The sequence below is a fragment of the Vulpes lagopus genome, chromosome 1, assembly GCF_018345385.1.
Source record: "Vulpes lagopus strain Blue_001 chromosome 1, ASM1834538v1, whole genome shotgun sequence".
Taxonomy (NCBI): domain Eukaryota; kingdom Metazoa; phylum Chordata; class Mammalia; order Carnivora; family Canidae; genus Vulpes; species Vulpes lagopus.
This window is the reverse complement of record NC_054824.1, coordinates 142,112,477-142,139,729: the sequence shown is the minus strand read 5'-3', so window position 1 is coordinate 142,139,729 and position 27,253 is coordinate 142,112,477.

The window sequence follows — 27,253 nt, the reverse complement described above, 5'->3', positions numbered from 1 at the left end:
ATTGTGGCAGCCTGAACAATGACAGCACTTTATATTGAGATGATAAGGGTGTGGGCTGGTTTTTCAGCTCACCATACATTCAGAGTGAATTAACAATGTAATAGAGTTGCTAGAAAAATCAAGCAAATTAAAATCTTGATGTGGATTTAAATTCCATATCAAGGAAGATAAATATGCCCCTGTGCTGTCTTAGACAGACCATATCTGCACTTCTAGTTCCTTCTTCTGGCCTCCAGATTTTAAAAGGAGCACGAAATCTGGTACATGTCCTGAGGAGGAGGCTGAGATGCTGGGAGTCTCCTTCTGCCAGCCATGATGCAATTGGAAATCCTCCACAGTTCCTTGCAAGATCTTTAATATTCTTTGATTGAACTGATTGCTTTTCACAGGGCTGTCGGCAGCTTCCCTTGGCCCTATCATTTCTCTCTCCTGAGGTATGGGGACTTTACTGAGGTGCATAACGTTTATGCAGGGAATGCAGGTGCTTGGAGCTGCTTAAGGCAATGGGCCTCCCACCTGTCCACTGCATCTCTCCTTCTCGGGGCTGCCCTCTGATGGAGTAGACCCTCTACAGCTCGACTTTATCAGTCATCCTCTGAATATGGTTCTGAAGATGATGACTGACTCTTCCTTGCCCCTAACTTCCTTCCACTTGCTGGATTATTCTGTGGAAATATCTGACAAGAGGGAAGAACCGGGTTTCCGCATTATTGTAATGCCAGGCAACTTCTCCAGACAATTTCCACTGCAAATGCTTAATGAAGTAATCAGGAAACCCAGGTGTTAATGAAGCCACAGCCTCCCCAACCAGGATTTAAACAAAAAAAAAACAGAGTGACTTTTCAACGGCTTCTGAAATGGAAGGTTTCTGAACATTCTGACACCAGATGCTATGATCCTCATTAACCCCCGCCCCCCTTTCATTCATCCAAGTACACCTATGTCTGCCATTGCCTGAACACCAAGAAAATCCTTCTTTCTAACTCTTCCAGCAAACATTTCTTGAATACCTTCTATTGACTCCTCCCTATGCCAGGGACATAAAAGAGAATAAAAAATAGCTCTTCTCACACTTGACTGGCAAAAGCACAAAGAAGCTCAATTGCTTTGACAAACTATTCATCAATATCCACTAAAACATACACATGTCCCATGACTGAGCAATTTCCACGCTGAGGCAGAGACCCTGCAGAAATATATGCATACGTTTACCAAAAAACACATACTAGAATATTCATAGCAGCACTATTCGTAAATGGCTAAAACCGAAAACTCCCCAAATGCCCATCAGCTGTAGAGTGGACAAATAAATAAACTGTGGCATATTCCCACGGTGGACAACAGGACAGCAATGAAAATGAATAACCTACAATCACATGCAAGAGTAGGGAAGAATTTTACAAACAAAATGCTGAGAAAAAAAAAAAAGCCAACACAAAAGAATGCCTGCGGTGGGATGCTATGTACCTAAGGCACAAAGCCAGGCAAATGACCTATGCATGGAAGTCAGGATGGGGGCTACCCTGGGCAGGAAGGCTGCATGATGGGGCCTGTAGCAGTTTTGGCAATGTGCTGTTTCTTGACCCAGATACATGCTGGCCACACGGGTGTGCTCAATTTATGAACACCCAGCAAGCTCCATACTTAGGATACATGTGTTGTTTGCTAGGAATAATGAAATTTCAACTTAAAAGTTAAGAAAGAAAGAAAGAAAGAAAGAAAGAAAGAAAGAAAGAAAGAAAGAAAGAAAGAAAGAAAGAAAGAAGAAAGAAAGAAAAAGAAAGAAAGAAAGAAGAAAGAAAGAAAGAAAGAAGAAAGAAAGAAAGAAAGAAAGAAAGAAAGAAAGAAAGAAAGAAAGAAAGAAAGAGGGATCCCTGGGTGGCGCAGCGGTTTGGCGCCTGCCTTTGGCCCAGGGCGCGATCCTGGAGACCCGGAATCGAATCCCACATCAGGCTCCCGGTGCATGGAGCCTGCTTCTCCCTCTGCCTATGTCTCTGCCTCTCTCTCTCTCTGTGACTATCATAAATAAAAAAAGAAAGAAAGAAAGAAAGAAAGAAAGAAAGAAAGAAAGAGAAAGAAAGAAAGAAAGAAAGAAAGAAAGAAAGAAAGAAAGAAGAAAAAGAAAGAAAGAGAAAAAAGAAGAAAGAAAGAAAGAAAGAAAGAAAGAAAGAAAGAAAGAAAGAAAGAGAAAGAAAGAAAGAAAGAAGGAAGGAAAGAAAGAGAAAGAAAGAAAGAAAGAAGAAAGAAAGAAAGAAAGAGAGAAAGAAAGAAAGAAAGAAAGAAAGAAAGAAAGAAAGAAAGAAAGAAAGAAAACAATTCTGGCCTAGGATGGCAGAGTGTATTGGGCAGACAGGACACAGACATGCTAAAAGGTGTCATCTTAGTTGGCTCCAGTCACTTGAACAAGACACTGTAGACTGAGGAGCTTAAACAACAGAAATATATTTACTCACCCTTCTGGAGGTAGAAGCCCAAGATAGGGTGTCAGTATGGTCAGGTTGGTGAGGTCACTACGGTGACCAGTATGGTCAGCATGGTGAGGGCTGTGTTCCCAGCTTGTAGACAGACATGTTCCTATTGTGTGTTCACATGGCCTTTCCTCTGCGCAGGTGTGCAAACAGAGTTCTCTCTCTCTCCCTCTTATAAGGCTACCAATCCTTTCAGGTTAGGGCCCCAGCCTCATGGCCTCATTTAACCTTAATTACATCCTAAAAGTCCTACCCCCAAATACAATCACATCATGATTAGGGCTTCAATATATGAATTTTGAGGTGACACGTTTCAGTCCGTGGGAAGTGTTGTGCCCTAGAAACCTTCAATGAATACAAAAGTTATCATTAGACAGCATGGGATTCAGGCCAAATAAAAGTCATAGACAGTAAGAGTATGTGCAGAGAAAGACAAGCTTACTTAGGGCTGATGTGAGAGGAACCATCTTCCTGGAAAAGAAGCCCTTGAGACACCTGTTGGAAGACGAGAGAGAGGGCTGGTCACTTGGGAAGCAAAGACACTGACTGAAGAAGCACAACACATAAAAGACACAGGGAAATGGACCAGATGATAGCAGGGTGTTTGCAAAATGTGTCATCTCATGCTGGGCTGGCCATGAGAGGGTGAATGCCCCAGAGGTCGGAGAAGAACCCAGTGGAACCGTCCAGAGCAGACCCAGCTGCCAGGCGGGGAGGAAGTCCTAGTGGATGTGGAGACAGGCAGTCACCAGGTCAGCAGGTCCAGCGCCAGGGGCTGCATGGCTGGCAGGCAGAAAGGCAGCAGCTGGAGTGTCAGGTGGGGAGGATGAGGACAGGTGTGGGAGGAGGCAGCCAGAGCATCATACAGCTGGGGGATCCAGGCCAGACTGAGGTGGGTCTTGAGTGATCTTCATCCCGTGGGCAGTTTTAAGAAAAGGACGCATAGCTGCTCAGCTCACAAACGGAGGCCTTGCCCATGCCTTGGCTGACAGCCATGCTAACACCACTTTGATGATGTAGTGATGACTGATTCTGCTGAGTAAGAACCCCTGTGCTGTGGCTGCATTACAAATGCTTCTCCTGTCATCATTCAATCACTTTAACCAAGAATTTGTCATCAGATCTCAGACTTTTCTAGTTGAAAGGGCCTCAGAGTCACTAATCCAGCGTCCCCCAATGCACTCAGGTCAGCCATTCACTCGGGGGTTAGATGGATTAAATCTGTATTTGAATTTCTGTAGAAATTATTTGTAACTATATTTGACAGGATTGTCAAAAAGTCCCATTGGTGTGTTGGAGGATTAGTGAGGGAAACAATGTCCAGATTGTGACATCCCCACCTGACGGGTGCTTGAGACAATGGCAGATGTCCACACAGAAGCAGCACCGGTGCTATGGAATGATGGGAAACAAACTTCCTAAAACACAGAGTAACTCTCTAAACAACCACATCAGAGGCTGAGTTTAATTTTTAAATGGTTATAAACATGGCCTCTTGAGATCCTCCCTGCCAGTCTTATTCAATCTCCTGACTGAATCTCCAACAGGCCCGGCCTCAGAAAGGTTATCAATTGGTGTCACAAAGACCCAAAGCCATGGCAGGGAAGCCCTCCCTGCAACACTTAGTTAATACTGGAACTCTCGCTTCGGATTTTGATCCCTCTTAAAACCTCCCACCCCGGAGACTTTACAACTCAGAAGGAGTTAATTCATCTGCAGCACTTCTTCCAGGGAGAGAGGACAGGCAAATGTTGACAACTCCCCATTTGAGAAGTGTTCTTCCCTCTTGGTTTTCTTCCTACTTCCCTGGCCTCTCCTTCTTCCCTTCGCTGGGCCCTGCTCCTCTACTTGGTCTCTAAATACTGGCCTTCTCAGAGCTATGTCAGGGCTCCTCTCCTCTCTGGCTCTACTCCTTGGATGAGTTCATTCAGGCCATGTCTTGATTTCCAGCATGCCTAGGGCTGCCATATGTGTGTCTTCAGGCTCCTGAGTTAGTCAGAGCTCTTCAAAGAAATAGAACCGGGAAGAAGGAGGGAAGGAGGGAGGGAGGGAGAGAGAGAGAGAGAGAGAGAGAGAGAGAGAGAGAGAGAGAGAAGAAGAAGAAGAAGAAGAAGAAGAAGAAGAAGAAGAAGAAAAAGGAGGAGGAGGAGGAGGAGGAAGAAGAAAAAGGAGGAGGAGAAGGAGGAGGAGGAAGAGGAAGAGGAAGAGGAGGAGATTTATTATTATCAAACAATCATGGAGACTGAGAAGTCCCAGGATCTGCCATCTGCAAGCCAGAGACCCAGGAAAGCCCAGGGTGAAAGACAGTCCACACCTGAAGGCCTGAGAATCTGAGAGCTGATGGGGTAAGTCCCAGTCTGAATCCAAAGCCCTGAGAACCAGGAGCACCAATGTCTGAGGGCAGAAGAACATAGATGTCTCAGCTCAAGCAGAGAATGGATCTGCCCTTCCTCAACTTTTTGGTTTTATTTATCCCCTCGCTAGTTTGGAAGATGCCCACTCACACTGGTGAGAGTATCTCCTTTACTCGGTCTACCAATTAAATGCTGATCTCTCCCTCAATACACCCCTGCAGACACACCTAGAAACAACCCTTTAGCAGTTGTCTGGGCATCCTGTAACCCATAAAATTAACCATCACGGCCCCAGAGGGCCACACTCATATATTCATTTGCTCCCTGACATGTGCACCTGCTACCAGTACACCTGGCTGAATCGGCTACTAAAACTTCCCAGTCCCTTTGGGTTAGAAGCGGTAGGCCTGAAGCTCTTTTCAGTGCCCTATGTGAGCTGGCCTCTTCCTGTGTCTCCAAAGTCATCCTCTCCCCTGTCCCCCTGTCCCTCTCCTGTTTTGCTAACTCACTTGCTCTTCCCTTGATAGAACCTCGGCTGCAACTCTCCCCACGGCTTGAATGCTCAACTCCAAGACTGCAAGTGCCACCTTGTTGAGATGTTTTCTCCTGCCCTCCCCATCTAATCTCACCTTTCCTGTCCCACTACCCCCAGATCACCTTTGCAGCCCTCCTTTCTGTCTGAAACCATCTTGTTCATGTGCCTGTTCACTTGTTTATTATCCACTCCCTCTGCCCCCTAAAAAATAAGCTCCAGGAGAGAGTGGACCTTGCCTGCCTCGTTCAGCACTCTGTCTCCAGTCCCTGGAGCAGGACCTGCACAGAGATGCAGCTGAGTAAATGTTCATTGAATAAGTGAATGAAATCCTCCAAAGATAACAGAAGAGAAAGCATCACTGAGACCAACCTCTCTCATCTCACAGTTTTCCTAAGGGACCAGATCTGTCCCACACATGGTAGGGGGTGAGAGTCTGGAGGTCAGGAGCACAGATTGAAAGGCCAGGGACTGGAGACCTTCCACCCATCTGGGTAGGTCCACATCCTGAGTGGGAATAGCCTTAATAAGAATCAGCCCAGACAGGGGCACCTGGCTGGCTCAGTCAGTGGAGGATGCAACTCTTGATATCAGCATTGTGAATTTGAGCCCCATGTTGGATGTAAAGGTGACTTTTAAAAAATGAAATCTTAAAAAGAAAAAAAGAAAAGAATAGGCAATAAAAGAAAAGAATCAGCAAAGATGCTAAGGAAGCCCAGCCTGGACAAGTGAATATTCAGAAGGAACATGCCCTTTGTCTTCACTTCACCAAAGGCTGAGGCTTGAAAGGGATTTTGCAGGTTTCCCACTGTTTCCTCCGCACTTTTGCACATGCTGATCCTTCACTGGAATATTTTCCTCTCCTTCATCCTTCCAGTCCACTCCCCGGCTGCAGGCTGAACGGTGGCTTCCCAAAGATATCAGTACCGAATCTCCAGAACCATAAATGTCACTTTATAAGGACAAAGGTTCTTGTAGATGTGATCGAGTTAAGGATCTTGAGATGGGGAGGGTATCCTGGATTACCCAGGTGGACCTAAATGAGATCCTAGGGATGCTTGTAAGAGGGAGGCAGAGGGAGACCTGACACAGAAGAGGAGGAGGAGGAGGCCTGAGAAGGTGGAGGCAGACCCTGGGCAGCTGTGGTCACCAGCCACAGAACAGCAGCCACCAGAAGCTAGAAGAAGAAAGCATGGGATTTCTCCCCTAAAGCCTCTGAAAGGAGCGTGACCTTGTCAACATCCTGATTTCAGCCCAGAGAAATTGAGTTCAGACCCCAGAACTGTGAGTGAATGGATTTCAAGCCACCAAGGTAGTGATAATTTGTGCTGCAGTCTAGTGAAACTAATACAGAGATAGAGGCATCAGGAGCCTTGGATTCTCCTGCAGCCTCTCCTCTCAGCTTGCCGACGGCCACTTCTCACCCTGTCCTCACAGGGCCACCCCTCAGTGCCCGTGTGCCTCCATTCTAATCTCCTCTTCTTGTGAGGACATCCATCCTACTGGCTTAGGACCCACCCTCTAGAACCTGATCTTACCTTAATCACCTCTTTAGAGGCTCTACCTCCAAATACAGTCACATTTTGAGGTGCTGGGAGTTAGGAGTCCAGTGCATGAATTTGGGAGAATGTGATCCAGCCCGGAACACTTTCTAACTTGAGTATTTTCTGATTCTAAAAACGAAAGAAACCAACTTTGCATGGCAGGATGGGGAGGGAGAGGGGAAGGAGGGAGAGGGGAAGGAGGAAGAGGAGTAAATGTAATCAGGTCGCCAGTGGGCCCCAATCCCTGTGTGACTAGTACCCCACCACCCAGCCTTTAGAACAACAAGAAATGGTCCCTGTCCCAAGCAGCTGACAGTGCCCATGGGGAGCCCAGACACACACAGGAGGTTAACTGAAAATATGGGATAATTTGTAGGACAGACCCTCCAGGAGGCTGGAGATGGGCTGTCTGGAGGAAGCAGGAGTTTGGTTGGCTTTACAGGAAGAGCACCAACAGGCAGAGAGAAGGAGCAAGGGGACTCTGGGTGAGGGCACAGCCCAGGCAAAGGCTTCCCAGCAACAGAAATGTGTGTGTGGATGGCTGTGTCATTTCCTGAGGATGCTGGACCCAATTATCACAAACCTGATGGTTCAAAACAACAGATATTTTTCCTCCTACTGCTCTGGAGGCCAGAGGTATGAAATCAGTACCACAGCACCAAAATCAAGGTGTCAGGAGGGACACGCTTCCTTCAGAGGCTCTAACGGAAAGTTCTTCTTAACTTTCAGCTTCCGGTGCCTGCTGTTCCCTGGCTGGTGGCCACATCTGCCTAGGGGCTGCCTCCACCTTCTCAGGCCTTCTCCTCCTCCTCTTCTGTGTCAGGTGTCCCTCTGCCTCCCTCTTACAAGCACCCCTAGGATCTCATATTGGATGCCCTATATGGTAATATTCACAAGTCCCAGGGATTGGGACTTGACTGTATCTGGGGATGGGGTGTAGGGGTGCATTTTTCAGCCTTCTATACTTTTAGGGAAAGTCAGAGGGAGGACATCATTCAGGCTGACCAAAATAATCTATGTAGGTGAGAAAATGAGTTAAGAATTACACCAACATTCTAATCACCTGGAGAGTTTTCTGAAAATGACGGTCTCTAAGAAATTCAGAGGCAACCAGCCTAGGATGGAGTCTGAGAATCTGCGTCTCTTGAATCACCCCCATCCATCTACAGCACACAACTGGAAAGGGAATGTGAAAGTCTCCGTACCGATGCAAAAGCATACATGAAGTAGATTAAGTGAGAAAAGTAAAATGTGGAACAATGTGTATAATAAGCCATATTTTGTACAAAAACTATAGAAAAACCCATATGAATATTTGCTTGTAGGAGAATCTCTGAGAGAGTAGAACAGAACCATTAAAAGACACAGTGGGGAGAAGTGCCCTGATGGGGGAGACACATGATTTGTCACTGTATTGCTTTTTAACATTTTTTATATTAAATAAAATTAATTTTTTAAAGCCCCCATAATGAGCCCTGTTAGAAACACTGCTTGGAGCAAACAAGTGATAGGCTCTCTGTCGTATCCATTCTGGTGGGTGGATGGAAATGGGGAGCAGACCCTTGTGTCTTTGTGCAATCTCAATGCCCCACGATGAAGTTCACATTAGACATAGAAGAACTTACCTGTGGACGTATGTTCCAACCAGTGAGCCAGGGGAAGCGCTTCCTGAAGCTCATGCCACAGCTACCAGAACCCGGGGAAGCCCACCTACAAAACCACAAGAAGGAATCCTAGGTCTCAGGGACCGCCTGGTATGATCTTTTTAATATTCAAGTGGGAATTCCTTCTCCTTTCTAGTGTCATGAGTATTTCTCCTAAGTGATGGTTGAGTGTCCGTTTCTACCTCCAGACACAGAAAGACCCTTCGGCATGCCATTCCTCCTGCCAACTGCCTTGCGTGAGCAATCCTCTCCTGCCCACCCCACCCGCCACCCATCATATCCCATCCCTGCTCCAAGCTACAAAGAGATGCCCAGACAGGGAGCTGGTCAGCTGGGAATTAGATGGAGAGAATTACATGTGAAAAAAAAAAAAAAAAAAAAGGTCGTCAGCACAATGGCCTAAGGGTTCAATCTTTCCTGTCCGTGATGAGAGCAGATGCAGCAAAGCCTGCTTCATGAAAGCCAGATCAGCGGGGACCAGGGGTCAATGAGGCCAGGCTTGCAGGGAGCTTCTGGAAGGTGCCAGCAGACACCAGTAGGCTGGCTGTGGGAAGAGGCATGGGCCGAGAGGCAGCAACCCCTACTGCCGTTAGCTGCCCCAGCCAGCTCTCTCCGCTTCCCACATGGACCCAAGGATGCACACAGGCACATACACACAAGCTGGCAGGTGCATCAAACACACGGGAAGCCTGGTTCGGGTGCAGAGGTCAGGTGCTTCATCCAGGTGATTCTGGTCCAGCTGCCACTTAACTGCACAGTTTCAGGCAGGGCTCACCTGTGGGGTCCAAAGTGCTCTCTGGACCAGTTTTCTTATCTGTCATCAGCTTGCCATCACCTGCAGAATGCTTCCAGAACCCAAACACTTCTCACCACCTCTAATGCTACTAGCATGGTCCAGGCTTACCCACACACACACACTTACCTTGATTCTCCATCACACTCCTCACTGACCTCCCTGCTTCCATCTTCTCCCACCTACTGTCTACTCACTCATCAGCCAGAGGGAGCCTCTTAAGGTCCAACTATATTGTGTCGCTGCTCAGCACAGAAACCTGCAGTGACTCCTCACCTCACTCAGAGCAAAAGCCAGGGTACCTGCAAAGGCCTGCAAGGTCTTTTCTGTCTGGTGCGCACCATCCTACTCCCATCCCACCACCTCTCTTATCATCTCCTACCTACCATTGTTCCTTATCACTACCCTGCCATTCCTCAAAACTGCCAGTAAGAGCCCACCTCAGGGCCTTTGCAGATGCTGTTCATCCCCCACCCAGGAATGAATGTTCTTTCACTCTTCCTTCATATACTCACATGGCCGCTCCTTCACCTGTTTCATATTTTATTCAAATGTCACTTTCCCAGAAGAGCCCTCTCTGGCTACCTTGTTTAACATAGCACCCCCTTCCTCCACTCCATCTCTGGCACTATCTATTCCCCTTACCTGCTTGATAATTTTGCATATTCATCACTCTCTGATACAATAGATATTTTATGCCTGGTTTGTTTGTTGTGTGCTCCCAACCCCCACCCAGCACGTAGTTCCACCGGGCCAGGGATTTTACACCATTGTGCTCAATACTATTATCTCCTGCCACCCCTAAAACAGGGTCTAGCATGTTTCAGGTACTCCAAAAACATGTGCTAACTATTGGATGGGTGGAAGAGAGGAGGAAAGTGCCTCAGTCTCTCCCAGGCTGAGAGCCTATTAGCTTGCAAGCCCCTGACCTGCTGAAGAGCAGCTTCAGCCCCGTGCCCAGCGGTCAGCCCTCTCTGGGCACCCACCGGGCACTGCCCCCGCCACCTCTCAACTGCGGGCTGCAGTCAAAGAATTTAGCTTTCCAAAGCCCATGTGTCCAACCTGGGTTAGATAGAACCTAGACAGGACAGAGAAGAAGGAGCTGATGCTTTCACCAGGATCACCCGCAACCCACGACTTCCAGAAGATCACATTAGTAAGTGTGCCAAGGAGCAAACACAGGCAAACAGGTCAGAGAAGCACCCACCCCTGAGCCTCAGGGAAGTGAGAGGTCAGCGGCCTTCTAGGGAAGAAGGCATAAGGTCCTTCAGGGGATTGGTGCGCAGCGCAAGTCATTCCCCTGAGTCAAATGCACTGCATTTCACATTTGTCTTTTTTGGATAGGGCCGCGGGCTGGGGGGCATGGCCCTCGTACAGCCTAATGAGAAACGTGACAGAGACGCTATCCACAAATCTGTAGGTTCTCAGTTGGTCTCCTGTGTGTTACTATATTTGCTTTCACGATAGTATTACACAAGGAGCAGAAAAGGAGAGATCACCTGAGTCTACAGATGAGGAAAAAGAGGCAAAGTCAGGCTTTGCAACAGACATCGCAGGCTGGGGCTGGTCAACACTCGCTCTGCCCATCCATCCTGGAAGGGCTAGAGCTGCTTCCCCATCGACAGCGCCTCATTCTGAAGCTGCAAGGTGGCCCCCAGCCCTCCAGGTCTGGCTGTTAGCTCCTGAGTGTCCCCGCCAGCAGCTGGGCTCGCAGCGGGCATGCATGTACTCTGAGATGCTACCCTGTTCAAACAGCTCCTTCCTCTGTGGCATCAGAGTCACAGTCTCCAGAGAAGAATCCAAGGATGAGAGAGTCTCAGCGGTTGGTTAGTCCCCACTAACCAGGTGTGATAGACACACAGATGCACCACCCAGGGCTTTCTTCAAGGACTCGGGTGGCCCCTCTGCCCAGGAGTGTGATCAGTGGTCAGCCCTCAGCTATCCACCCCTTCGGGACTGCCTCACCTGCAGGGAGCTGCCTTGCTCGAAATCATGCTCTTCCAGGGACATCCTACTTCCAGTGACTAATGAAGGCAAAACTCTAAAGGCCGGACTATGAAATGCCCAATGTAGGACAACCCCACGGAGCCATCTCAGCTCCCTGCGGAGTCATCCAGGCTATGGCTAGGCTTGCATCACATACCAACCTCTCTGCACAAGGGAATCTACCAGCCAGGTTCTATGTGGAGTTGACGGAATGTCACAGGGGGGAGGGCTGTGGCCTCTCAGGACAGGACCTAGCAGTCGCTCTAGGGCCCGTGTGTCTGCGAGCCTGACCTTTCCCCGGGACCAACCTTAGAGGCACTGTTGCCCTGGCTCAGGAGTCTATTCCCCTTCTTCATCTTTCTTGGTGGGGGGTGTGTTCACCCTTTGTCTTGTAATTTTCCCCCAGGAAGCAAAAGATATTGTTTACCAGCACAATTCATGGGAACCCATTGTTCCCACTACAGAGCCAGTTAAACAAAGAAAGGGCAGGGTAATAATTATCTCATCCAGATGGCAGCCAGCAGCCAACCCGGGGGAATTAGATTTCTCAGCCCAACCCTACTGGGGCTCCTAGGAAACATTTCATTCTTCCCCTTGGCCTCCCCAGATCAGTTCAAGATACTTGTGATCACTGGGAAATAGTCCCTCATTACAGGAGGGAATTAGGTGGAAAGAAAAAAGCTACCTCAGGGTCAGAAAACTGGGCTTCTATCCTTCTATCACTTGCTTGGCTGTGGAACCTAAGACAGCTCACTTACTTTCACTTATTCAATTTCTTCACTTGTGGGACGCCTGGGTGGCTCAGCAGTTGAGCATCTACCTTTGGCTCAGGATGGGATCTCAGAGTCCTGGGATCGAGCCCCACATCAGGCTCCCCACAGGAAGCCTGCTTCTCCCTCTGCCTGTGTCTCTGCCTCTCTCTGTGTTTCTCATGAATAAATAAATAAAATCTTTTAAAAAAATTTGTTGGGGATCCCTGGGTGGCTCAGCAGTTTGGCGCCTGCCTTTGGCCCAGGGCATGATCCTGGAGTCCTGGGATCAAGTCCCATGTTGGGCTCCCTGCCTGGAGCCTGCTTCTCTCTCTCTCTCTCTCTCTCTCTCTCTCTCTCTCTGTCTCTATGAATAAATAAATAAATAAAATCTTTTAAAATTTTTTTCTTCACTTGTAAAACAAAATAAAAATGGACACCTGGTTCAACGAGGAGGGTGCTTTCACCTGTAAATAACCAAAAACTTCAACTCCCATTGGCTTAAGTCAAAGGAAAGTTGTGGTCCTCCTTAGTCGATCAGAGGCATAGCTCCAGATTTGGCTCAGTGATGTCTTAAGGCTTGTGCTTCCTTCTCTCTCCCAGCTCTGTCCTATTCTGTCTAACACTTGCTCTCCTCATGTTCCCAAGATGGCTGCAGTGGCAATGAGGCTGTGAGCTTCCATATTCATCCCCCGTAACTCCTGCCAGGAGGCTGCCGGGCCCCAATTGGCTCAGAGGCATGAAGATCCTCCATCTTCATGGAGCTGGGGATGGCATCCACCAGGGTTCAGTTTGAAAGAAAGAGTAAGGAGAATGGAGGCTGAATAGGCTACTAACAGTGTCCCCCCCACATTTCATGGTCTCTTAAATAGATTAGCTGTTGGACACCTCCAGGTGATGCGCAGAATAAAACTCTGAGAGCCATCTATAACTGCAAGGCATTATTATGAAAAGCAAAATGAGAACTAACTAAAAACCAACTCATAGGGAAAGATATGACTTATTTTTTATATTTTTCTTCTGAGTTACTCGAATCTTCATTCCTACGAATCCGATATGAGGTATCCATGGTTCCTGCATTTCAGTGCTTCCTGTGATTTTCCCAGAACAGACACTGTTGGCTACCAACTCAATAAACAATGATTGCCCCTAATTGTACACATACACACACACTCCCATGTACTCTTACATCTTAGTGGCTGATAGACCTTCAGTATCAATTTTGTTCAAGTGTCACTGTCAGGTAAGACCATCCTCTACCAGGCCATATATTTAGGAAATGTGGCTCTCCTCTTGAGACCACTAGGGAGTTAATCATGATTGGTCTAGAACAATCACAGTTGTATGTCAGTCCCTTTGACAATGATTGATTTAGAGTGGACTCGGGAGCAAATCTTGGCCAACAGGACTTGGGAAAAAATTAGCTAGGGAACTTCAGCTAATAAAGTAAATGGGAGGAGCACCTGCTGTAGCTCATTGGTCAAGGAGAGAGGTCAGCTGATGGTCTTCTCTAGTTAACAACCCCCTGGGAGACTGTGTCATCAGAGTATAGGATACTCATCAGCTTTTCTGCCATTCTTCCTCTGCCCATAATTTCTCAGCAAGCAAGGAACTTGGAATGAAGCCTCAACCCTCTTCCTTAAAACTAGGGTCCATGCCTGGATTATCAGATTCCCCCTCTTTCCTCTTTACATGTCTTACCCCAAGTTGCCTCATCTTTACCTTTAGCCTCAGATGTAAGTGGAAGGAGGGGCGAGGACATTGGAAGCAGGCTACATTCCAATTACATTATATTCTCAAAAGCTGAAAATTAATAATTACACATCCCAGGCAAGTTGCCTTGAAGACACCACAAAGGGCTGTTGTTGCTAGAGAAAAACTGTAAGGTATATCTGGCCCTTTTGACCCAGATGTCAAACTTGCAAAGAAACAGAAAGGCAGAATTACCTAATAGGGAACTGTTCTATAGATGCTGATAGAGCCCCCCATTCCTCATTCTCTGGATTCCTGCTCTCCAGGCCAAATCCAACCTTGGGAACTTTCGGAGCCCAGCAGGCTATAATGAGCCCAACTAAACTTAATGAGCTTGCCATTATTCGTCTCTGCCAACAGCCAAAAAGCAAAGCATGGCATGGCAAAAATTTTACACACACATATACTAACTAAATAATAATAAATATTTCTTGACTCAGAAATTGCCAATCAATAGGACAAACTGGCCTGGAGGTGTCTGATGGGAACAAGTCAGGGAAGGAAAAATGGCTTTCCCACCTCCCCCCAAAAGTGGGATGCAATTGGAAATGTTCCATGTTCCTGGGCTCAATATCACCAGCCCTAATTTATCATCATCTTTATATATTCTTATATAAGTAGTAATACAGATCACCCCAGCCAATTAATCAATCTGTAATTAGGAACTGACACGAACATTTACTACCATCAGGCATAATTTATATGATTACAGATGATTAAATAAAATGTAATTGAGTGAACAAGCAATTTGTTAAGCACATCTAGACACAGCCATATCACCTAGGGCTGCAAGCTCCCTGACTCCCCTCCTACAGCGGGTCAGGAAGCATGGTCTTGGGAGCTCAGCCCTTGGGGTATCCGGAAAACTGAGAGGAAATGACACATTTCCAAGAAGGTCCAGATGGGAGCCAGGGTGAGGAACCAAGCCATAATGTTCTTGAGGGACTTCAAGGCCAAATGTTTTCTTTTCTTTTTTTTTTTTTTTTTTTTTTTTTAATTTTTTATTTATTTATGATAGTCACACAGAGAGAGAGAGAGAGAGGCAGAGACACAGGCAGAGGGAGAAGCAGGCTCCATGCACCAGGAGCCCGACGTGGGATTCGATCCCGGGTCTCCAGGATCGCGCCCTGGGCCAAAGGCAGGCGCCAAACCGCTGCGCCACCCAGGGATCCCGGCCAAATGTTTTCTAAAAGAGGTCACCGGATTTTCAGAAATCCTCAGACTACAAAGAAAACAGAGAAAGGAAAAATGGTTAAATTAAATGCCCTAGAGCAAAACTGTGCCTCCTATTTCCATTCTGGTCCACTGACCCTAAAACTGTGCTCACTGGTCACCTCAAAGGACCCCCACTACCCAGAAGCCCATCAGCATTGTTCCAGGAGCATTTGTAACCATGAAGGAGAACCTAGTTTTTTGTTGTTTTTTTTTAAGATTGTATTCATTTATTTGACAGAGAGAGATATTGAGCACAAATACGGAGAGGAACAGAAAGAGGGAGAAGCAGACTCCTCACTGAACAGGGAGCCAATGTGGGGATGGATCCCAGGACCCCGAGAGCTGAAGGCAGACGCTTCACTGACTGAGCCACCCAGGAGCCCCAAGGAGAACCTAATTAAACACAAAGTTTGCACGTGGCAGGAAATGCCCTTACTCCTGAAAGAGAAATTTTCAATGACATCAAGAACCAAATTCTTTGTTATACCTTATTAGTCCTTCTACCTTTAGGTTTTATCCCTCCTCCTCCATTCCAGTTAAATAGCTTAAAGTTAAATTTAATGTATATTTAGTGGGTGATATGGTGTTATCACATTAAGATTGCCAGATTTAGCAAATAAAAATGCAAGATTCCCAGTTAAATTTGAGTTTCAGATAAAAAATGAATATTTTCTTTTTAGTATAAGTGTGTCCCATTCAACACAACCTTTTGTTCCATTTGTTATCTCATAAAGTTCTCAAGACAATGCAATGAACTATAATCTCCATGCTTCAGTTGAGGAAACTCATCTGACTTTGCTCTTGCTGCTCCCTCCACTAGGAAGTCTGTGCCCCAACCACCTTTGCCAAGCTAATTCTTACTTGTCCACTGAAGTTTAGGGCAGGTTTTACCTCGATCAGGAAACCATTCTCCACCCTCTCTGATCTCACGATCACTTATCCCTATTTCTATCATAGCACTTAGCTTGTTGGTTAAGTAATAGCTTTTTATTACCCACCCCCTTCAAATGAGTGGAGCCCCTCAAGACTTGCTTAATTTGCAATTATCTCTGTGACCTCACCACCCAGCCCCATGCCTGGTACACAGTGGACTCTAAATGCTTCCAGATAAGAGATGTTAATATTTGCATGCTGAAATGGTTAAGTGTGAAGTATGCTGACATCTGCACTGACTTTGAGATGCACCATGATGCATCCTGAGAGAGAAAAAGACATGTTCTAGATTTTCAGGAGAATAGCAAGAAACAAGGCCAGAGGGGTAAAGGTAGGTGCAAGGCAGATTATTAAGGGCTTTAGAACCAGGTAAAGGAATTTAAATTCATTACAAGGAATTAAAGGTGGACTGAATGGTTTTGAGCATGGTCGTGGCAGGACATGGACATGATAGGTTTGAGATTCTGTTTGTCATAGTAATACTGGCCTCAGGGTAGAGAGACAACCCATAGAAACACAAAAGGAGGGAAGATTGTAGTCCAGATGACAGCATTGAGGATGCATTCAAGCCATATGTGGGAGCCACTATTTGACAAAGAAAGAATATCTATGATAAAAGGACAAGAAATTATTAAATAAACAAAAAGCCATAGCTACAACTCATCTACAACCCAATTTCAAAATGAGCAAAGGATTTGCACTGGCATTTCTCCAAGAAAAGTATACAAAGGCTAAGTACATGAAAAGATGTTCCACATCATCAGTTGTTAAGGAAATGCAAACTATGTTAGTCTGCTCATAGTGCTATCATGAAAGACTACAGTCTGGTCCCATAGGGGGACCCAAGCAACAGAAATGTATTTCCTTGGTTCTAGAGGCTGGAGGTCCAAGACCAGAATGCCAGTGTGGTAGGTTTTCTGAGGAGTCTCTCTTCCTGGCTTGTAAATGGCTGGTTTCTGGCTGTGTCCTCTCATGGCTTTTCTCCTGTGCACATGTGGAGATAAGAAATTGAGCTCTCTGGTGTCTTTTCTCTTAAGGACCTGAATCCTATTGGATCAGGTCCCACTCTTATGACTTTATTTAACCTTTATTTAACTTTAATTACTTCCTTAGAGGCCCTTTCGAGTTGTAAAATGCAGTCATATTCCCACTCTGATAAAATTAGGTGCAGAGAAAGGGCAGCAGAAGGAGGAGACAAAGAGAACCTCGTGGATTTTTACTCTTTGTTTGCAACAGTTCCTGAAGACCAGCATCTTCACTGCAGTGTGCTTGTTCAACCATTCCTTGGATTCCATGGGTCAATACATCTTTTTGCTAAAGCTAGCCAGAGTTGTGCTATTGCTACCAGCAAAATACTCCTAGTATAGATGAAGCAATTGAATGAGGCTCACAGGGATCCATAATTACATAGCTAGGGTTTATTCCCAACACTAATTCTAAAACATATATATCTACATACACACACACTCACATGCACATACACCCCATATGTATACCATATACATATATACATATTCATCACCGGCATAGATTTAATTGGCCTGGGGAAGACTTCAAGAGAATATGATATATTCTATGCCATTCAAGTTACAAACTGTTAACCACCTGAGGACAGGAAGAGACTGGCATGTGTGTCTTTGTGCTCTAACACAGCTTGACCCCCAGGAGGCACTTGACAAATGTTTGTTGGGAAATAAGATCCCCAACCTCAGAAGTATTTGAGCAAGGACAGGTCATTGTGTCTGAGATGCTGTAGAAGAGACTTCTGCTCAAGAAAATAGACAGAATATAGCCAAATCTCTCCTCCTCCTCAGAACGTGAGTTACAAGAAAACAGTGGCTTTTTCTTCCCCTTAGTCCTGGGGCATATTAGACAATATCCAAAGAGTTCATCTGGGTGGTGTTGACTCTAGGAGGAAAGACAGGAAGCAACAAAGGGAGCAGTAAACTTCAAGTCTTCCCGCACAAGCTCTCCTCTTCCAGGCTTCCTTTCATTCCAGGCCAATCACAGACACCTAGAAAGCCTCATCTGTACCAGAGGTCATCTGACCACTTACCTGCACCAAAGTGTTTTGTGGGTTCATTGGAGCACTGCTTCTCAAATTTAAAAAGTCACCCCAGGTGTTTTGTTAAAGTACAGCTTCTGAAGGGCACCTGGGTGGCTCAGTTGGTTAGGCCTCCAACTCTTGATTTCAGCTCATGTCATGATCTCAAGGTTGTGATATTGAGCCCCACATCTGGTCCACGCTGAATGTGGAGCCTGCTTAAGATTCTCTCTCTCTCTCTTCCTCTGCCTCTCTCCCCACCACTCTCTCCTGCTCAAAAAAAAAAAAAAAAACTTAAAAAGTATTTATTTATTCATGAGAGACACAGAGAGAGAGGCAGAGACATAGGCAGAGGGAGAAGCAGGCAAGCAGGCGCCCCGCAAGGACCCCGATGCAGGACTCGATCCCAGGACCCCGGGATCACGCCCTGAGCTGAAGGCAGATGTTCAACTGCTGAGCCACCCAGGCATCCCCCCCTGGGTAGTTTGCATTAAATGCAGAGTTTGGAGGAATTTTTTTGAAAGATGAAATTAAAAAAAAAAGAAAGATGAAATTATGAAGATATTTATAAATGCTCTTAGAAAAACACGAAGAAGCCACTTCAAAAAATTTTCTTCTATTATATGATTTATATGATTAGAAGTTACGTTTTAAAAAATTGTTTTTAATGCAGCTTTTGACTCAGTAGATCTGGGGCAGAACCTAAGATTCTGCCTTCCTGAGCTCTCAAGTGGTGCTGATACTGACGATTCTAGTCTGTCCACTGACTAGAGTCCTGTAGCAAAGCCTTAGAAGATCACCAAAGACAGAAACTCTTAAATCCTGGAAAGAGTAAGCTAATTGACCTTACTTAAGGAAAGAGAGTAAAGAAGACAATGGAATGTTCTCTAAGGTCAATTACTAATCAGTAACTTCAGAAAATAGATTTAGCCCTTGGGTGGGGCAGCAGGTCTGGGAGACTGGGAGGAGACCATCCTATGGGAAACACACAGAGTTAGAAAGGAAGACCAAACACAACAGAGAATCCAACCACTGCTTTAATATTTCACAGCGAAGATGTTTCAATCATGGCCAACAGAAGTAGGGAAATGACCTTGCTCAAATTCCCCAGTTCTCTGGCTGTGTGCAAGAATTCCAGACCTTCCAGGGGCAACTGAGTTGAGCATTTGACTCTTGGTTTCAAGTAAGGTTGCGGTCTCGCTGTCATGGGGTCAAGCCCCTCATCAGGTTCTGTGCTCAGTGCAGAATCTGCTATTAATTCCCTCTCCCTCTGCCTCCCTCACTCGTTCTCTCTCTCTCTCTCTCTTCTCTCTCTTCCTTTCTGTCTGTCTCTCTCTCTCAAATAAATCTTTTGTAAAAAATAATACTCTAGGCCTTCAGTCATTAATGAAGTTTCATCTCTAACCCAACATTTACAACACTCTGCCAATGTGAATTTTCAAGCCTCTGAACTCCATCTGGGCCCCCTAAAAGAACCAGGCCAACAGCCCAACAGATTGGATTGCCTTGAAGGAAGTCCCACCTTCCTTCTCTCTGGATTGGCAGGAAACTGTGCAGAAGACAGAAATCTTATTGCCATCAGCATAAATTTTAAGTCATGTGGCCAAAAGTTAAGATCCTGACACTGACATTTATCTAAGTATCTTAGATTCTTGCTCTATAACATGATAAAATAATAATACTCATCTATCTCCCCAGTGCTATTAACATCATCAGCATTTGTAGGAGTGATTAATTAGTTGATACTCTCATGATTAAGATAATAGTTTGCATTAAATGCAGAGTTTGGAGGAACTTTTTTGAAAGATTAAATTATGAAAATATTTATAAATACTCTTAGAAAAACATGAAGTAGAAGCCACTTCAAAAAAATTCTTCTATTATATGATTAGAAGTTAAGAGAAAATTTCTTAGAACAAAAATTTCTGAATATTAAATGAGTGTTCATCCTCCAGGGTAACCCTTCCACAGTTTAGACTAGTGATTCACAACTGGATTTGAGGGGACTGTTGATGGTCAGAGCCTTTTCAATTCAAACACACCTCTCCCTCCACCAAATCCTGGTCCCTTCTGCCCTATACAAATCTTTGCATCTGTTGATGATGCTATTATGCTGAGCATTTGGGAGCTTCTTTTCTTGCTAACCTCCACCTCCAGCTGGCCCTGCAAGAAAGTTAGTCACATTACCTCCTCTTAGGCAAGCATAACCTTCTCCAGCCTCTCAAACTCATCTTATTCACCAGATTTGGTTCCAAATAAATAGTGTTGACTATTTCCAAACAAGTTCTTCCCCTTTGAGGATATGCAAAAAAATATCCTACCAGCCTTGAGTACACGTGCTAAGAAAAACACACTTTGCTCTAAAGCAAAATTCATACGTGACTTCCTTTTCAAATTTCTAACACAGTGCTCTATGGTCCATCACCTCCAATTAATACATGGAAGCATGATCCTCAACATCACAGTTTTGGCATGGGGTCTTTGGGAAGTGGTAAGGGTTAAATTAGATCATAAGGGTAGGGCCATCATGATGACATTAATGCTTTTATAAAAAGAGAAAAGGCCATGAGATCTCTCTCTTTCTCCCCCATCTCACCATTTACACTCACTAAGGAAAGATTATGTGAGGACTTAAACAGAAGATCGTAATCTGAAAACTAGGAAGTGGGTCCTCACCAGACACAGAATCTGGCACCACCTTGGTCTTGGACTTTCCAACCTCGAGAACTACACGAAATAAACATTTGTTGTTCAAGTCACCAAGTTTGTGGTACTTTGTTATAGTGACCTGAACTAAGACATAGAGTTTTCAATTATTTAATCATTCAATGAATAAAGAGTAACTCTGACTTGACAGGGAGGCTGAGTTTGGTTCATGTATTCTCTGGATCACAGCTGTGTATTCCTGTGGAGATGGTTTAAGTTTATTAATTAACAGCGGTCCTCTTTTTCCCTCCTACATACAGGGTATAGGGTTTCTAAGAGCTTTTGAGAGATTTATTTTTATCCTTCGAGTGGATAAAAGACATTAATGAAACCATTTGAGACTTCAGGGACTGGGCTCCACCCACAGAAGCCAAGCGGAGGCAAGCATGAGTGACTGTTGATTATTAAATGTCCTCTTAGCAAAGGAGCATCACCAGACTGGGCTGATGGGCATTTAAGTGTGTGGAAAGTAGGGAAAGTACCATATATGCATTATGCATAAAGAGTCACCCCAGTTTTCTTACACAAAACAATTAATGAAATCACTTTGAGAAAATGTAGACCTTCCCCTCCCCCACTCAACTACCAGCTGGTCCAGCCCTTGAACATATAGCACCACGTTATGATGGCTCTAACAATTTGGGTCAGCACAATGTTTAAACTCTTAAGTGGAACCACTAATCTCCATTAATCTGACTGTAAAGATGAGACATAATGCTTAATACAAAAGCATAAGAGTTGGTAATGCATGTTCCTCTGATAGGCTGCCTTAATACATACCAACTCCTGCCCAAAGGGCAGGGTCTTTGGGATTGTATCTGACCATTCAAAATCTATTCCTGAACCTCCCTGGAAATCTCTCCATGCAAGAGGACAAGGATCTAAGGGGAGCTTCCACAATGATGCTCATAAAGACATTCATTCTGTGGAACTTCTGACACTCCAGACCTCCACCCACTACCATCCCCTCTTCCAAATGGTCAGCTCAACAGTGAATGGGTCCTGAATTTGGGGCTTGACAGAGCTGTGACCCTGTTACTAGTTCAGATGACTATAGGCTGAATGGAGTCGTGGACAGAGTAGATGATTCACATGTATGTGACACTCACCATGGCTAACACATGAGGGAAACACAATGGAGTTCTCTTCCTGGTAAGGAGTACTTTGGGACTTTAGGAACCCCCAACTTATAGAATAAGCGATTTCCCCATCTTTCCTTATTCCTACTTTCCCCATCTTTCCTTATCCCTACTGCATCTTCTGCTGGGTCTATTTCTCAAACTATAGTCCTGAACCACCTGCAGAAAAATCACTGAAGCCGTGGTTAAAAAGTGACATTCCTGAACCCCTCCCCTAGACCTACCTAATCAGAATCTCTCAGGAGGAGACTCAAGAAAACCACGTTTTAAACAAACTCTACCAGTGAGCCTTAAACACAAAACGTTAGAACCACTAACTTTTGTAAAGCTATCGTAGGAACCCAGCTGAAGAATGGCTGTGTATGAGATAATCTAACCCTGGCACAGTTATTGTGGACCAGAAATTTCCATGCTATGATTCCCGGGCAAATTATTTTTTTCTTTTTAAAGATTTTATTTATTTATTCATGACAGTCACAGAGAGAGAAAGGCAGAGACACAGGTGGAGAGAGAAGCAGGCTCCATGCGGGGAGCCTGATGTGGAACTCCAGGATCACACCCTGAGCGAAGGCAGATGCTCAACCTCTGAGCCACCCAGGCGTCCCTCCCAGGAAAATTCTTAAAGCAAAAGTTACACATATCAAGTGAAAAAATACATACAGAATTAGGACACAGAAAGGTGATGACATCAGTTTTTGGTACCTACCGTGACTGTGTTTTCCCTTTTGTTGTTTTGCAATAATCATAGCTAAAACTCATTGAGTGCTTCAAATGTGCCCAGTGCTCCATATATATTAACTCATTAAATTCTCATAACAATCCTATAAATAGAACTTTAACTATTAGTACTCATGGGAGGACAGTGAAAGCTTTAGAGAGGGGTGACATTTAATTAGGCTATGGAAGATTGGTGGGATTATATCATTTTCTACATCTTACTTATTAATACAGCTACCACCAGGCAGGATCAGCATGGCCTTTCTATGCCAAAGTTTCCACCACTAACTCCGTAAAAAGGAGGGAGAACAAAAGCTAGGTTAATGTTGGTGGCTACTGACACCATGAATTCTAAGGCTGACTCTTTATATAAGTTCCTAAATTTGTAATTAACTACTGAGAACTCTATCCTAACCCAAAGAATAACTCTTTTCATGGAATTTCAAGATGCTGGCTGCCCACTCTATGCATAGCTAAAGCCACATCTGTTCTGTTTTCTGACGAACTTAAGCTGTGCCAGGAGCCAGAAAAATCAAGGCTTAAATCATGAACATGAGAATCCAGATCATTCCTACAAGATTCTCTTCTATGGTAGCTATTGTCTTTAACTGCCAATCCCAGTGCCTATCCCCGATGTCAGATGACAGCCCCACCCTTCTGGTAACAGCCCCCAAACCCAGGAGCTCTGAGATAGATTAGTGATGGCTCCATCCTCTTGGCCACATTGGGGACAGCAGCCACAGTGACCAGGGATAGGTTTATGACCCAACACAGAGTCAATCAGAACCCCCTCCTGGAGTTTTCCTGGTTAGGAAGTACTAAAAAGTTGTGAATCTAGGGCTTCTGGTGGCCATGTTCCCTATCCTATAGAGAAATCTGTCTGCATTAAAGAATGAAATTAAACAGGAATGAGATAGACAAAGATGGAAGGAAAAAGAGGAATTGACTGCCATCTTTTGAGTACCTGAGGCCATCTCCAGTACTGCCCTGTGTTCAGTTATGTGACAGAGGCCAATAAACTTCCCCTTGGATATTCAAACTAGCTCAAGATGCATTTCTTGATGTGGTTAACTTATCACCAAAAAATTTCCAACTCATGAGATATGTCTCACTCGCCATTTAATTCAAGATCCCATGGACACAAGAATAGAAAATAACTTGCATTAGCATTGATGTTTGGTGTTCAGCCATTTGTTCACATGTGCATTTATCCTGTAAATGTTCCATATGTGCCGTGTGATGAGCACTTTGACAAGACACTGAGGACACAGGGGCAAACCAAATGGTCCTTGTGAAACTTATAGTCCAAACAATCACAAAAATAATGTTTAAGTTGCAAGTAAGTTAAATGCTACAAAAGATAATGATAATAGGAATCCAATATACTGGAGAATAGGAGTGGGAGCAGAGAAGTCTCCTCTACAGGAGTGGCTTTTGATATTACTACTGAAATCTAACAGATGAGTAGGAACCATCTGGGGAACGACTGGCTTGTGAGCTTTCTAGCAGAGGAAACTGTACTGTGAAACACTCAAGGCTTGAAAGAAACACAAAAGGAGCAGAAGAGGATAGTGTTTGAAGTGGAATGAGATCAAAATAAGACTGAAGGGACAAGTAAGGGGACAAGACTCATGGATGATAGGATATGTGGATGATCTTTGGCAGCCTTTGGAAGGTTCTAGATAGGAGGATGATGTAAGTGGGTTACATTTTAAGAGGATGGCTCTGGTGGCTTTTTTAAGAGGATGGCTCTGGTGGCTTTAGGAGGTACAAAGAGGCAATAGTGGGCACAGCAGGAGAGTAAGAAGGTGATACCAGCCACCCAGGCAGGAGACAAATATGGCTTGGACCAAACTGGTCACGGGGGTAAGTAGATTTAAGACTTATTTAAAAGACAGAACAGAATGTGATATTGATCTGCTACAATGAGGGGAGAAGATGACTCCAGTTTCTGGCATGAGCAACTGAGTAATTTGTGATACCACTGATTGATCTGAGAATGCTGGAAAAGGAGTAGGTTTTGAGGGGAGGAGAATCTAAGTTCAATGTAAGAAAGTTTCATCTTAAGATGACTGTGAGACATCAAATGGAAACAGCCAATAGGCAAATGTATGCATTATCTCACTTGAAACAACAGATTGATGTGACAGATTTTACTGTACTCATTTTTCAGGTAAGGAAAGTAAATTTGCCTAATCTACACATCAACTTGGGTGAATTATTGGGAGTAGAACCTAAATTCTCTACAACTTAATCCAAGTATTTTCAGTGAGCCATGCTGAGTCCTTCTACATCTGACTGATTAAACAAACCAAAAATAACATAATAGGATAGGAGACTTTGGCACACGAGGCATCACATCAATCCAAAGTTCTGTGATACCAGTATTGTGCTGTCCAACATGTGGTGTCAGCTTGACCACCTAGCAAGGCATATAGAATCCATCCTTGTACTTCATATTGCTGACAATCGGTCTTCCACTGAGAAGTGAGTGCCCAGCTCCACTGGAGTTTAAAGCTTCATCCGGGCTTCACATTTATACCAAACACTGTAACCATTATTGGTAAAAACTGTCAAAATACATTCATTCTAATCATGAGAAGGAAACTATTTCTCAAATTAGTTGTTTTACCAACAGCACCTACCAGCTATATATCCAGATGAAAGAGACAAGTGGAGTTTTGTTTAAAAAAAAATCAATAGATTGGCTCTTATGGAAGTCATTAATGCAAACTGTTTAGCAAGAGAGCCTGATTTTTCATTCCTGGTTGGCATTCCATAAAAAAAAAAAAACAAAACTGTTGCACTGAGTCTCTAAACAAATCTATGATTAATAATCATATTCACATTGCCTGTCAATGTTCCTTGGTCCACTGACTGGAAAGGAAGGGACATGTGTGGTTCAGAGGAGAAGCTAAAACTGGCTGCACAGGGGAGGGCCAACCTGGGCTGGACCCGTATGTGGAAGGTGCCACTTCAGATTCTTCATCAGGGGTACAAGATACTAAAAGCAATATTTGCAAAAAGCTCAGCATGGTGCTACATTCAGTCTTTTGACACGACCCTAGTGTAAAGTTCCTAACAAAAGGAAGAGTACCTTGGGGATGGGGCCACTTGTTTTCCATCTTTGTGGCAACTCTTCCTACCCCAGCCCCCAATTCAGTAGCTTATGCATGGGAAGGAAGCATGTGAGCAGCAAGGGTGAGAGGCCCTGGGAAGGGTTTTATGGCAGATGCTGATGTTTTTGCCCTATCTACTATTATATAGTATAGTGGGCTTTTTCTAACCCTTAAATCGACTTTTATGGATTTTTGACTTTTTGCATGGGAGGTAGCCTTGATTTCACTCCTAAACAGAACTTGCCAACCAAAAACCCCAACTGGCACTTACAGTGAGAAAATAGTTTTGAATTTCTTAGTTGGTCTCAGATAATGAAGCTGGAGTTTCCCACCACACAGAAAATGTAGGAAGCTTTCCAGAACTTTCTGTGTTTAACCTGGTTTTGGTTCTAGTAGCACCAGTCTTGCCATACTTGAGACTGATCTGGCCTTTGAGTTTGCAGCACTTCTGGAGGAACCAGCTGGGTGTTCTCTGGCTCTCCCTGGGGAAGTCACATCACGCCCATGTGGGGGCAAACCAGGAATCAGGATACCTGGAGTCCTGTACTCTCTGTCACTTCCTCAGTATGGGGCCTTGGACAAGCTGTTCCATCTCTCTGTACCTCAGTCTCTTTATCTAGCAGGAGTGAGGATGGACCTAGAGACAGTCTCTGAAATCCATTCCAGAGGTAAAACACTATGGATCATTTATTAGTTAAAAAGCTCTCTTCTCATACATTTCCAATGGGAATTCTATATCACATGCTACAGAGAGAAGTAAGAGAAAGATGTCACTTCAGGAATTAAAATGCACATGCAGACAAGTGGGGCAGCTCACAGCAGCCCCTAAGCCACGGTCAACCATCTTTGTCTGCATTTAACTCCACTCTGTGAGTGTGTGAGCTCAGGTATTAAAGAGGCAGCTGGTAAGGACCCTCTAGGGAACTCCCACAGTGAGGTCCCAGGTGCTTCCCTCATGGCCCTGCCAAGGTTGAGTTAAGAATTCTCCAGGTAGGAACTCTTCTGAGATTATTTTCTGCTTAAGTTTTTGGAAAGTTTCCCCTGAGAAACCATGCTTTAGGAAATGGACAGCCATACTGGGGAGGGGGGTTCTACTGAACTATTTCTGATGGGGTAAAATTTGTCTTGATGGGGGTACCTCTGCAGCTTCAGTCTCCCCCTGAATTCCACTCCCATCTCCACAGGAACACATTCCCCACCCCACCCCTTAGAACAGGAGTCCCCAAAGGAGAGGGGCTCTGTTTGTTTAAAAAAAAAAAAAAAAGCCATTCTCTTGGCCATTAATCATGTCTCTAAGAGCGTTTATTAATGCCCTGTCAATTGTTCAGAGTGAAGGCAGCCTGTCAGCTGTCCTCCCTCCCCCTTAGCTGTGTGCAAACACTGGTGATTAAGCGCCAGATTTAACATCCTCATGAATATTTAAGAGGCTGTTTTTGAAAGTTTCCTGTCCTTTTACACTAATAGCCCCATTAAAACCTGTTTACAAGCCAGTCAAGAGAGTAACTGCATGCACTTAAAACATGAGAGTACTCCCCCAA